Consider the following 11,555-nt stretch of genomic DNA (forward strand, 5'->3'; position numbering starts at 1 on the left):
GTATAGCGATCAGCTGCTGTCACTGAGGTTAATCGCGGCACCGCTGGATCCAGCGGTGGCCGTGAGTTACCTGACTGACAGCAGCTGATCGCGCTACTCACCTCAGTTGCTGTGTGAAGCTGACAGAAGCGGCGGTGTATTCTGCAGCTCCTGTCACCTGAATGTAGCAGAGCTGGACGTGACGCTGGAGGACTGTGGAGTACGCCGGACATGGAGGGTTTGTCGGGGTTAATAAATTGGTGATGAGGGACTTAGTTATTGTTTTTTATTTCTAATAAAGGATTTTTTCGGGTGTGTGTGTTTTTTAACTGTAATTTACAGATTAATCATGGAAGGAATCTCGGGGAGACGCCTGACATGATTAATCTAGGATTTAGTGGCAGCTATGGGCTGCCATTAACTCCTTATTACCCCGATTTGCCAACGCACTAGGGTAAATCGGGAAGAGCCGGGTACAGTCCCAGAACTGTCGCATCTAATGTATGCGGCAATTCTGGGCGGCTGCTGACTGATATTGTTAGGGTGGGGGGCTCCCCATAATGTGGGGCTCCCCATCCTGAGAATACCAGCCTTCAGCCGTATGGCTTTATCTGGCTGGTATTAAAATTTGGGGGACCGCATGCTGGTTTTTTTAATTATTTATTTATTTTACTGCACAATATAGACACGCCCACCAGCTGCTGTGATTGGGTGCAGTAAGACACCTGTCACTCAGTGTGGGGGCGTGTCTCACTGCAACCAACGCGCGCCCGCCGGTATAAAGGCTCGGTCACGCTGTGCAGGCCGGCCAATCACTGCAATTCCACAACTAACAGGGCTGTGGCATTGCAGTGGTCTGCCAGCCAATCTCTGCATGAGGGCTGGCTCTCAAAAGAGCGCCAACATGCAAAGATGAAGACCACGAGTACAGCACGAGTATCACGAAATTACTCGGTACCCGCCGAGTAGCCCGAGTACAGTGATACTCGTGCGAGTACCGAGTAGTAACAAGCATACTCGCTCATCACTAATATTTACTTTACAATGCTATTATATCTGTGTATTTTTTTAACTTTAGATTTATAAAAAAAAGGAGAAAAAAATAAATAGTTCATACATTTATACTGTGATGTAGGCCTAAATACAATTTCTTCTTCTTTACATTTAGCAAAAATAGTGGATGTATAAAAAAAATGCACTGGAATATTGTGTTGAATCCTTTTCTGGGGTGAATGTCACCCCCATTGCCATCCCATTTAAGTCTATAAAATATTTAAATAAGTATTACATTTGTTAGCTTTGTTTCTAACTGATTGATTATTGTTTACTTTGTGATTTTCAGTAATTCTAGATTCTACATCTAGTAGAAATGAATCTGCCATGTTACCTTCATGTCAGCATAGTAATAAGCATGATAATAAGCCTGAAATTTAGATAATAAAGATATAATTCAAAAATAACTAAATACCCTTGCATGGAAACAAGTGTCCACAATCCTCAAAATTACTGTATGTTTGTATGTATGTAAGTGTCTGACTTTCACCAGAAGACAAAATCCAAAATCAAGACGTTTCTGTAATGGATAAATTGGTAAAATGAAGTGATGAAATGTAAAAAAGTAGATTTTATTTTAATTGAGAGAAAAACATTTATATATATTAGGATGAGATCCAATACAAAACCTGTGTATATCATACAATGCATATACATCTAAATACATTCCCTTTGTGTCACTGTCACCCTCTCCTAGCCATATTCTGACAAGAAATGAGCAGTCCTGGCCATCTACAGCAATGTTTGTGACTCTATACATTGAGAAACTATATAACAGAATGTAATATGATTTGGGAATCAATGAAGTAAAATATTTTTTTAACACAAAGGACAATCAATTTCAATCTCATAACACTTTTTTTTAATTATTAGAATTTGTATTGCTTAAAATGATTTTTATTTGAATACACATGTTTTTCACCAAGTAAAAGGCACCGCTATGGGTACGGACTGGGCACTCACCACCACTGGCACTTTATTTTGTGCTTTTTTATTCCAAGGTCATATGGGAATATAGAATAAAGAGACACATACTGGGCTGAATTACTCTTCATTTGTCTCTGACATCACAACTTTATGCCCTCTTTTCATTTCTCCAGTAATGTCCTTTACATATTGAATTACTTTATTCAACAGGCCAGTATATGAAGCTACTACAGATAGTATGAAACAAAAAGAAAAGACGAAATAGAAAGTATTTTCACAAAGCTTGTAAGTGTCCTAACATGTTTTATAAAAAATGCTGAGTTTATAACGATCATTCAGACTTAGCCTCCATTTTAGTAATTGACTGTACATCCTTTTGTAAGAGTCTTTGTGGTATTTGTCTCAAATATAAACACATAAAACACTTACAGTTTGGAGTAATTTTATGTTCCTCCCTCATATGTTTCCTGTGCCCGGGAGTACTTTCCAGATTGTATTGAACCAGTAAGTTAATTGAAGCATTTAGGAACTGAGCAAATGGTTTTTACAATATAAAATTGATAATATTCACAAATGATCCCATATATTTCATATTTAGCTTTATGTGTGAAACAATTAATATTTACTTTAAATTCACCTAATTAAAGATAATTGCTACAATTCATATATCTGCAATAGCTGCATTTAATATTAACTCAAAGTAATATCTCTTCAATCCAATTTTTTTATTAAAGCAATTCTAGTATGATTTGTCCTATAACTAGCACATCTTATATAGTTTATTTACGTCTTAAACAGACAATTGGCTGATTTGCTGCTTTTGGAGCCAGTATAGAATCACTTTCAATTATATACAATTTTTTCTAATTACTTTTTTTTATGATTTCACTCATAGGATTACATTGACATAATAAGACAAATTTCTTGTCCTTGTTCTTTTTATGCCGTAGTACCAATGGCCTTTCCTGGGATTGGCCTATCAAAACTATTTTTAACAATTGCTTTTGGATAAACATGATCTTGCAACTGTTTATTTGATTTCTAAGATTGCTTTAAAAATGATTTCTCACTACTGTTGATCCAACATTATTAACAAAAATTTACCACATGGTAACGATTTTCAATGTGATATGGATGATAAGTATCAAAATGCATTTGTGAATACAATGCCGTTTGTGATGGTGGGATATGGGGGGAGGTGAATCTTGCTGTACAAATTCCTATTTTAAGCTTTGCTCACTGTCGATTATTTGTACTGCTTGTGTGTACATTGTATTGTTTGTAAGTAATCAACCCCTATAGTGCAAGGTTATAGCCTCTTGAGGCGCTTCCGTCCCGGGGTGTCGGGGGAGGTGTGCCTAGAGTCCACCTACTGTAAACTCTGTTTACCTGAGAGATTCAGGCAGTCTGTTGGAGAACTTGAAGGGAGGATTGAACCTCTGAGAGAAGCTGGGACTTCTCAGGGAGACCAGGACAATTTATCACTTATTGGATTATATTCATATTTCTGGACTAATTTTGCCATCTGTTTTGTGGATTATGTTATGGACCATTTGATTTGCTTGGAATAAATACTCTTTGGATTGTACAGCCATCTCTCACTCTGTTGATTGTGTGATATGGGACCAGGACCCCGTCACACCGTTTGTTTCTGATATTGATATGTATGTATCTAAGTATCTAACTCTCCACTATTATGATTTCACCATTCAATATTTCTTTGTGGTTTCCAACAATTTTGCTTATAAATATCATATTAACTTGATTGTGGTGTAAGAAGCTAACAAATTCAGTAAATTCCTGTATCTCATGCTATGAAAATATAGTCTATAAATTGTAATAGCAATTTGATATGTGATAAAGAATTTGTTACATAAAAGTTATTTTCAGTTTAAAACACCCTAAAAATATATTTAGAAAAGTTGGAGTGACCGGCGTACCCATTGTGGCACCAGCTGCCGGGATATACCAGTGCTTCTGAAATTAAAAGGATTTAAATCCCAAAATAAAGTCTAAGAATTTTCATGTAAATTTTAATAGTTCACACTTAGTATAATAATTCTCCATTCAACGTCTTACAGCCGGTGCACTTCCCTCCTGTAGGATGCCAGTGTTCAGGCTCTCTACATCAATCGTCAGCTGGACTCCTTCTTGCCTTACCAACTGGTGCAGCATTTGTAAAGAATCTTCTGTTTTCTGTACATACAAGGGACTTTTCTCCACCAATCCATGTAACATCCAGTTCATATTGGGGGGCAGAGGTTCAGTAACTGAATCCTGTCCTGCTATTATACGACCTCCAGATGAAGAATCAGAGGCTGTGAAACATAAAGGCGCATAGGATCTTACCAGATAAAGAACATGGGTATTAAAGTAAGGTGCACTCACCTATAGGGGTTGTGAAAAGATCACAACTATAACTGCATAATCGTGGATGGAGACAGCTGCAGCCCCGAAGAAATAGGATGAAATTCTCAGAAGATAAAACGGGTATCACCGCTGCGCTTATTACCAATTCAAGCCAGGAATTAGTAATCCAAGTCTTTATTTCACGTGCTAATACAAGTCAATGCGTTTCAGGGGTCACAGCCCACCTCCTCAGGACAATATCGCAGACAAGGAAAATATTAGAAGCTAGGACCATTCCATTTCCCATAAAAAAAAGCCATCCCATGGTGACAAGTTGTATCAAAAACAGTGTTTACTAAGGACCTATGTTGTTTGTTTTATTTTAGCGTTTACTTACAGCCGGGCATATGCTTATTTTGTTTATTTTTTCTAGCTTAGGTTTTTCGCTGTAAAATATGACAGAGTCCTAGAAGATATTGAACTTCGTTGGCAGAACCAAAAGTCATGTGGCTTTTTTCTTCTCCCATCCCATTTATGAGAGAAATAGGCTACAGGACACAGGCTGTCATAATACCATGTTGCATGTGTAACACCTGCAGGAAGTACAGACCTGTCTTTAGAGCAATAGACATAAAACATTGTAATGGACACAAGCCTGTGTTTCTTTTTGCAGTGTCCAAACTGAAAATAGTGCAAGAGACAAGTTCTGTGCACAGTTCATTCCTGTGTCCGCCGTGGCCGTTTCAGTTTTTAGTTTTAGTGTCTCATCCAATCTGCTCCACATTAGGCTTGGTGACTGTTTTAGCAAATGAGCAGTAGTATTTTGTTATGATGCACAAACATGACAGCATAAAGCTGATCAGCCACAAGAGACGGCAGGTTTTTATTTGCATGTACACAAAAAATCTATTCCTAATGCAGGTTTTCAGCTTTCTGTAAGTGGCTCAAGATACCACCTGTATGGGATTTTCTACACTATCTTCAAACCTTATTTGACTATATTATTTTCTATCTTCCTATGAAGTAATGTAAGATGATTCATTACCTCCTCACACGTCAGCACAGGAAGCGGAGCTGAAAGCTCTCACTGAAGCGTGTAGACTGGCAAAATGTAAAGCAGTCAATACTTTCACAGACTCATGCTATGCATTTAGGATCAGACATGATCATATAAATATTTACTGATAGGTGGTCATTTATTAGACTATTTACACTGGCAGACAGCTCTAAATTATGCGCACTAAACTATTTGTAATGCATCGTCTAGTATGCATAGGCTGCAATTGTTCTCCATAGACTGAGCTCTATTGATACAGGGCGATATAATGCCAGGAACAATTATTTTAAGGCTATTAAGAAACAATCTTATCTGATGAATGATTATTTTGCTCCTGTTACAAATGTTCATTCATGAGATGGTGCATTTACATTGAAACAAAGTGACCCAACAAATTCAGTTTCCAATAAGTTTGTTTTATTCTTAGCAATATTTCAAAGATTTTTTAGTAGACATTATATTTAAAAATTACAAATAAATTGATATTACAGTTTAGATATCATAGATTCCAAATATCAGGTTGTTATGGGCTCTGAAAATATCTCGGCTTTCCACGGCAGGTCCATATACTTCAGAACGTCAATGGCAGAGCGTCTCTCACAGGCGTTTATTGCCAGCAGTTCCCAAAACATTTTTCTGATATTTTTTTCCACTTCTCTGGAGCTTTGTATATATCTTTCTTCACCTGCCACCAGGCAAACTCTTTGAATTCGTGATCACGGCGCTCTGCCCCATACCAAGGAAGTAATCCTGATAACATAAAATGTATCAGAACTCCAAAAGCCCAGACATAAAGACTAGGAAGAAGTAAAAGCTGGTCTCCTGGTCTTAAGCTGCAGATCTCTGGAGCAATGAAGGGGTTATACCAAGACACACAAGAAATGTATGTGCCCTGGAGCCTGGTGAGTCCAAAGTCTGCCAGTTTTACCCAGTGACACTCGGCATCCATCAGAAGAATATTGTTTGGTTTAATATCTCGGTGAACCATTCCTCTGTGGTGCATGAAGTCCAGAGCGCTGGCGATCTGAAGAATGCAACGCTTCACCATATCTTCCTGCATGCCGACCTAAGAAAGAGACAACATAGAAGATCACACAGCTGAAAGCAGACAGGAGAATTATTCTCAGAGAGAAGACTTGTAGATAACGTCTACGAACATATACAATTCCTGGAGTCATCAGTTCTAGTCTGCTTTTCATTAGTTTTATTCAACTTTGTTACTTTAACTAATAAATAAATATGGCTTTCATAGGGGTGATTACCCAGCTCACCCATTCTCCTGGATGCTAAACCTACCCAATTATCGAGTGTCCCAAGCTTCTGCATACTGGAATATGAGTTTATTAACTTTGGGAGAACACAATGATGTTTCCTATCACATCTGCAATAGAAATCATAAACTTTTCAAGTAAAATGTAAAAAATGCTTAGTATGTATAAAAGTGGAAACAACATGCATAAGATCTTACTTTAGGTTGAAGGATGGACTGAAGATTTCCCGCCGGTGCCACTTCTTGAACAAATACAAAATCCCTACTGGTCTGGAAGTAGACATCATGAGTAAAGATGATGTTCTGGTGGCAGCTGAGGGTTTAAGAAACGCAATATTCCAGGAGGAAGATGTCAGCCGGAGTCTTCTTCTTTGCCATCATTTTTATAGCACTAATCTGTCCTGTTGACAAGACATTATAATTCTTAATTTGCACAACCATGATATTCCATGACACTTTCAAAACAATACAAACAAACCTGATTAATAACTATGTACAGAAGCATTAGATGATAGAGGTACAGAATCCTATTGATGTGATGTAGCTAAGATAAACCTAGGGTCATACTTAAAGAGGGCTGACAAGTGCAGTATGTTAGGGTAAAGGGAGACTACACTTTCATCTTACCATTAGAAGCGAAGATGAAATGAGAGAAATGAAAATCCAAAAGAGGACTTTCAAAATATATGGTCTATATGATCACCAATTGATAAAACCAGCCTGATGGCACAAACATCATGATAGTCATCATCCATCATCATCTCACCTGAAGCTTTGTGTTTTCCCATGTAAACCTTTCCATAAGATCCTGTTCCAAGTTCTAGCAAAAGTTCAAAGTGGTCGGTCACTTCCATCATCTTCAGGTTCTTGGAAGTCTCTGATACCAGATGCAGAAGGTGTTTAGCCATGTTCTTGTTCACCTCATTGATGTGGGTGGCCATGCTGAAAACAAAATTAGATGAGATATGGCATTAAATAAAACATGAACATTTTTCTGAATATTGCATAAAACATTTTACAGACCCATAAAAATATATTACATTCTCCACATGTTAATTGTGGCTATAAACACACAATTTTATAATAGTCTGTGGTCAGTGTGAGGATCCCCAGCATTGTATCATTCCCCAGAGATCTGCAGTCATATCATCTCCTATATCATACGCTATGTACTTATCACATATTTACCTTACAGATGAAGATTGAAGATGTCCGCTGCTACTGGAGGAGACGATGGTCAAAGATGATCTCCTCCTGTAAACTAACAAGCCTACAACACGCTGCTCCTCAGAGGCCGACACTGACCGGAGATCATCCACTGGATGGAGTAGATGTCACTGAGAGAATGAGGTTATATTGGGGAAGAGCAGGGAGGTTGTAAATAAGTGGGACATTGGCATTGGCCAAGATTTACTGTCCCCATTTACATAAGAACAGACATTGATAAGTCTCTGGAGGGAGGGAGCTGGGTGATTACATATGAATGGGTCCAGTGGGTGGGGCTCAGGCATTGGACACTTTGGCATTGTCTATGGAAAACAAGAGCAAAATCTGCAAAGCAGAGAAATGACATCCAATAGTCCTAAATCATAAGTATAATAGCAGGGACTAAAACCTAACTTTTACTCTAACAATAAAATCACATAACATAAAGTGCAGTGCATTATACAAAATTTGCCAGATGTCAAGAAAATAGATAGATCTCACCCGATCTTTCTCCACCGGTAAGAATAAACACCAATCCAGATATGAGGAATCACAGGCTGGAAACACCAGGGTCAGCGGTTAACATGAATCAGCCCCTGTCGTGCCCCGTAAATGGACTTCTGCCCTGACAAGGGCAGCACCCTAGTAAGTGTCTGCTCCGCAACCTCATTATTGACAAAAACGCCCTCCCGACGCCTTTCCCTCTTAATAAGAAGCATTTCTCAGGGGAGAAAAATGGTAACAACGTGCAGTGGCAGGGATTGGTACGAATTTTAGGGGTAAAAAACCTATGTGTGCAGAGATAAATGGTGGTACTACTGTTTATCTCTGCACACATAGGTTTTTTAAAAAAAGAGAAAAAAAAACAGTTTATACATTCATACTATAAGGTAAGGTCTAAAGACAATTTTCTTTTTCTGGGGTGAATGTCACCCCCATTGGCTTCCCATCTTAAATTAAATGATATTGAAATATGTATTAAATCTGTTAGCTTTTTCTAACTGATTGATGATTGTTTACTTTTTGATTTTCAGTAATTTATAGTTTCTACATCTAGCAGAAATGAATCTGCCATGTTTCCTTCATATCAACATATATTAATGTAGATAATAAAGAAATAATTCAGAAATAACTAAAGACAAGTAACCACAATCCTCACAATTACTGTATGTTAGCATCTCCATAGCTGGTAGCACCAGTCTGATACCTAATGTAATTAACCTTTTATTCTTTACACCCATAGTCTATTCATACATAGTTACAGCAATATTATATAGCCTTTATACTGAGACTTTTGAAAAAACAAAAACTAGATAAGGACATTTATTTAAAAGTGTCAGACTCTCACCAGAAGACATAATCAAGAAGTTACTGTAATGGATAAATGCATTAACATCTGACTAGTTGGTAAAATGAAGTGATGACATTTTGGAAAGTAGATTTTATTAATTGAGAGAAACTTTACATATATTAGGATGAGATCAAATATAAAACCTGTGTATATCATACAACAATGCATATACATCTAAATACATTCCTTTTGTGTCAGTCACCCTCTCCTAGCCATATTCTGACAAGAAATGAGCAGTCCTGGCCATCTACAGCAATGTTTGTGACTCTATACATTGAGAAACTATATAACAGAATGTAATATGATTTGGGAATCAAGGCAGTAAAAGATTTTTGAACACAAAAGAAACAGATTTTGATCTCATAACACTTTTTATAATTATTACAACTTGTGTTGACTCAAAATGATTTTAATTTGAATACAAATGTTTTCCAACAAATACAAAGGCACCGCTATGGGTACGGACTGGGCACTCACCACCACTGGCGCATTATTTTGTGCTTTTTTATTCCAAAGTCATATGGGAATATAGAATAAGGAGACACATACTGGGCTGAATTACTCTTCATTTGTCTCTGACATCACAACTCTATGCCCTCCTTTTAATTTCACCAGTAAATGTCCTTTACATATTGAATTACTTTATTCAGCAAGCCAGTATATGAAGCTACTACAGATTTTATGTTGTCTTTACTTTTTGTTTCATAGTAAGTATTTTCACAAAGCTTGTAAGTGTCCTGATATCTTTTATGAAAAATACTGAGTTTATTACTATCATTCCGACATAGGACGCTTGAAGTCTCCATTTTAATAATTGACTGTACATCCTTTTGTAAGAGTTTTTGTGCTATAGTTCCCTATTTCTCATGATACTTGTTGCAAATATAAACACTTGCAGTTTGGAGTATTTCTATGTTCCTCCCTCATATGTTTCCTGTGCCCGGGAGGACTTTCCAGATTGTATTGAACCAATATGTGAAGTGAAGCATTTAGGAACTGAGCAAATCGTTTTTACAATATAAAAATTATAATATTCACAAATTATCTCATATTTCTTATTTAGCTTGATGTGTGAAACAATTATTATTTACCTTAAAGTCACCTAATTAAAGAAAATTGCTACAATTCCTATATCTGCAATAGCTGCAATGTCTGCATTTATTATTAACTCAAAGTAATATCTCTTCAATCTGTTTTTTTTTTATTAAAGCAATTCTAGTGTGATTTGTCCTATAACTAGCACATCTTATATAGTTTATTTATGTCTAAAATAAACAATTGTTTGATTTGCTGCTTTTGGAGCCAGTATAGAATCACTTTCAATTATATACAATTTTTTCTAATTACTTTTTTATAATTTCACTTATAGGATTACATTGGCATAAGAAGACAAATTTCTTGTCCTTGTTCTTTTTATGCCGTAGTACCAATGACCTTTCCTGTGATTGGGCTGTCAAAACTATTTTTAACAATTGCTTTTGGATAAACATGAATGATCCTGCAACTGTTTATGTGATTCCTAAGATTGTTTTAAAATGATTTCTCACTACTGTTGATCCAACATTATTACAAAAATTTACCACATGGTAACGATTTTGAATGTGATATGGATGATAATTATCAAAATGCATGAGTGAGTACAATGCCGTTTGTGATGGTGGGATATGGGGGGAGGTGAATCTTGCTGTACAAATTCCTATTTTAAGCTTGGCTCACTGTCCATTATTTGTACTGCTTATGTGTACATTGTACTGTTTGTAAGTAATCACCCCTTATAGTGCAAGGTTATAGCCTCTTGAGGTGCTTCCGTCCCGGGGTGTGGGGGGAGGTGGGCCTAGAGACCACCTACTGTAAACTCTCTGTTTACCTGATTCAGGCAGTCTGTTGGAGAACTTAAAGGAAGGATTGAACCTCTGAGAGAAGCTGGGACTTCTCAGGGAGACCAGGACAATTTATCGCTTATTGGATTATATTCATATTTCTGGACTAATTTTGCCCTCTGTTTTGTGGATTATGTTATGGACCATTTGATTTGCTTGGAATAAATACTCTTTGGATTGTACAGCCATCTCTCGCTCTGTTGATTGTGTGATATGGGACCAGGACCCTGTCACACCGTTTGTTTCTGATATTGATATGTATGTATCTAAGTATCTAACTCTCCACTATTATGATTTCAACATCCAGTATTATTTTGAGGTTTCCAACAATTTTGCTTAAAAATATCATATTAACTTGATTATAGTGTAAGAAGCTAACAAATTCAGTAAATTCCTCTATCTCATGCTATGAAAATATTGTCTATAAATTGTAAAAGCAATTTGATATGTGATAAAAAAGAATTTGTTACATAAAATTTATTT

The 11,555-nt window shown here is 36.8% G+C and overlaps 1 pseudogene; it reads right to left on the reverse strand.

The window, feature by feature from the left end:
* Nucleotides 1-4,026: 4,026 nt before the first annotated feature.
* LOC142265455 (putative serine/threonine-protein kinase SBK3) lies at nt 4,027-9,998 on the reverse strand (annotated as a pseudogene).
* Between the last annotated feature and the right edge of the window lie 1,557 nt (nt 9,999-11,555).

The sequence above is a fragment of the Anomaloglossus baeobatrachus genome, chromosome 1, assembly GCF_048569485.1.
Source record: "Anomaloglossus baeobatrachus isolate aAnoBae1 chromosome 1, aAnoBae1.hap1, whole genome shotgun sequence".
NCBI lineage: Eukaryota > Metazoa > Chordata > Amphibia > Anura > Aromobatidae > Anomaloglossus > Anomaloglossus baeobatrachus.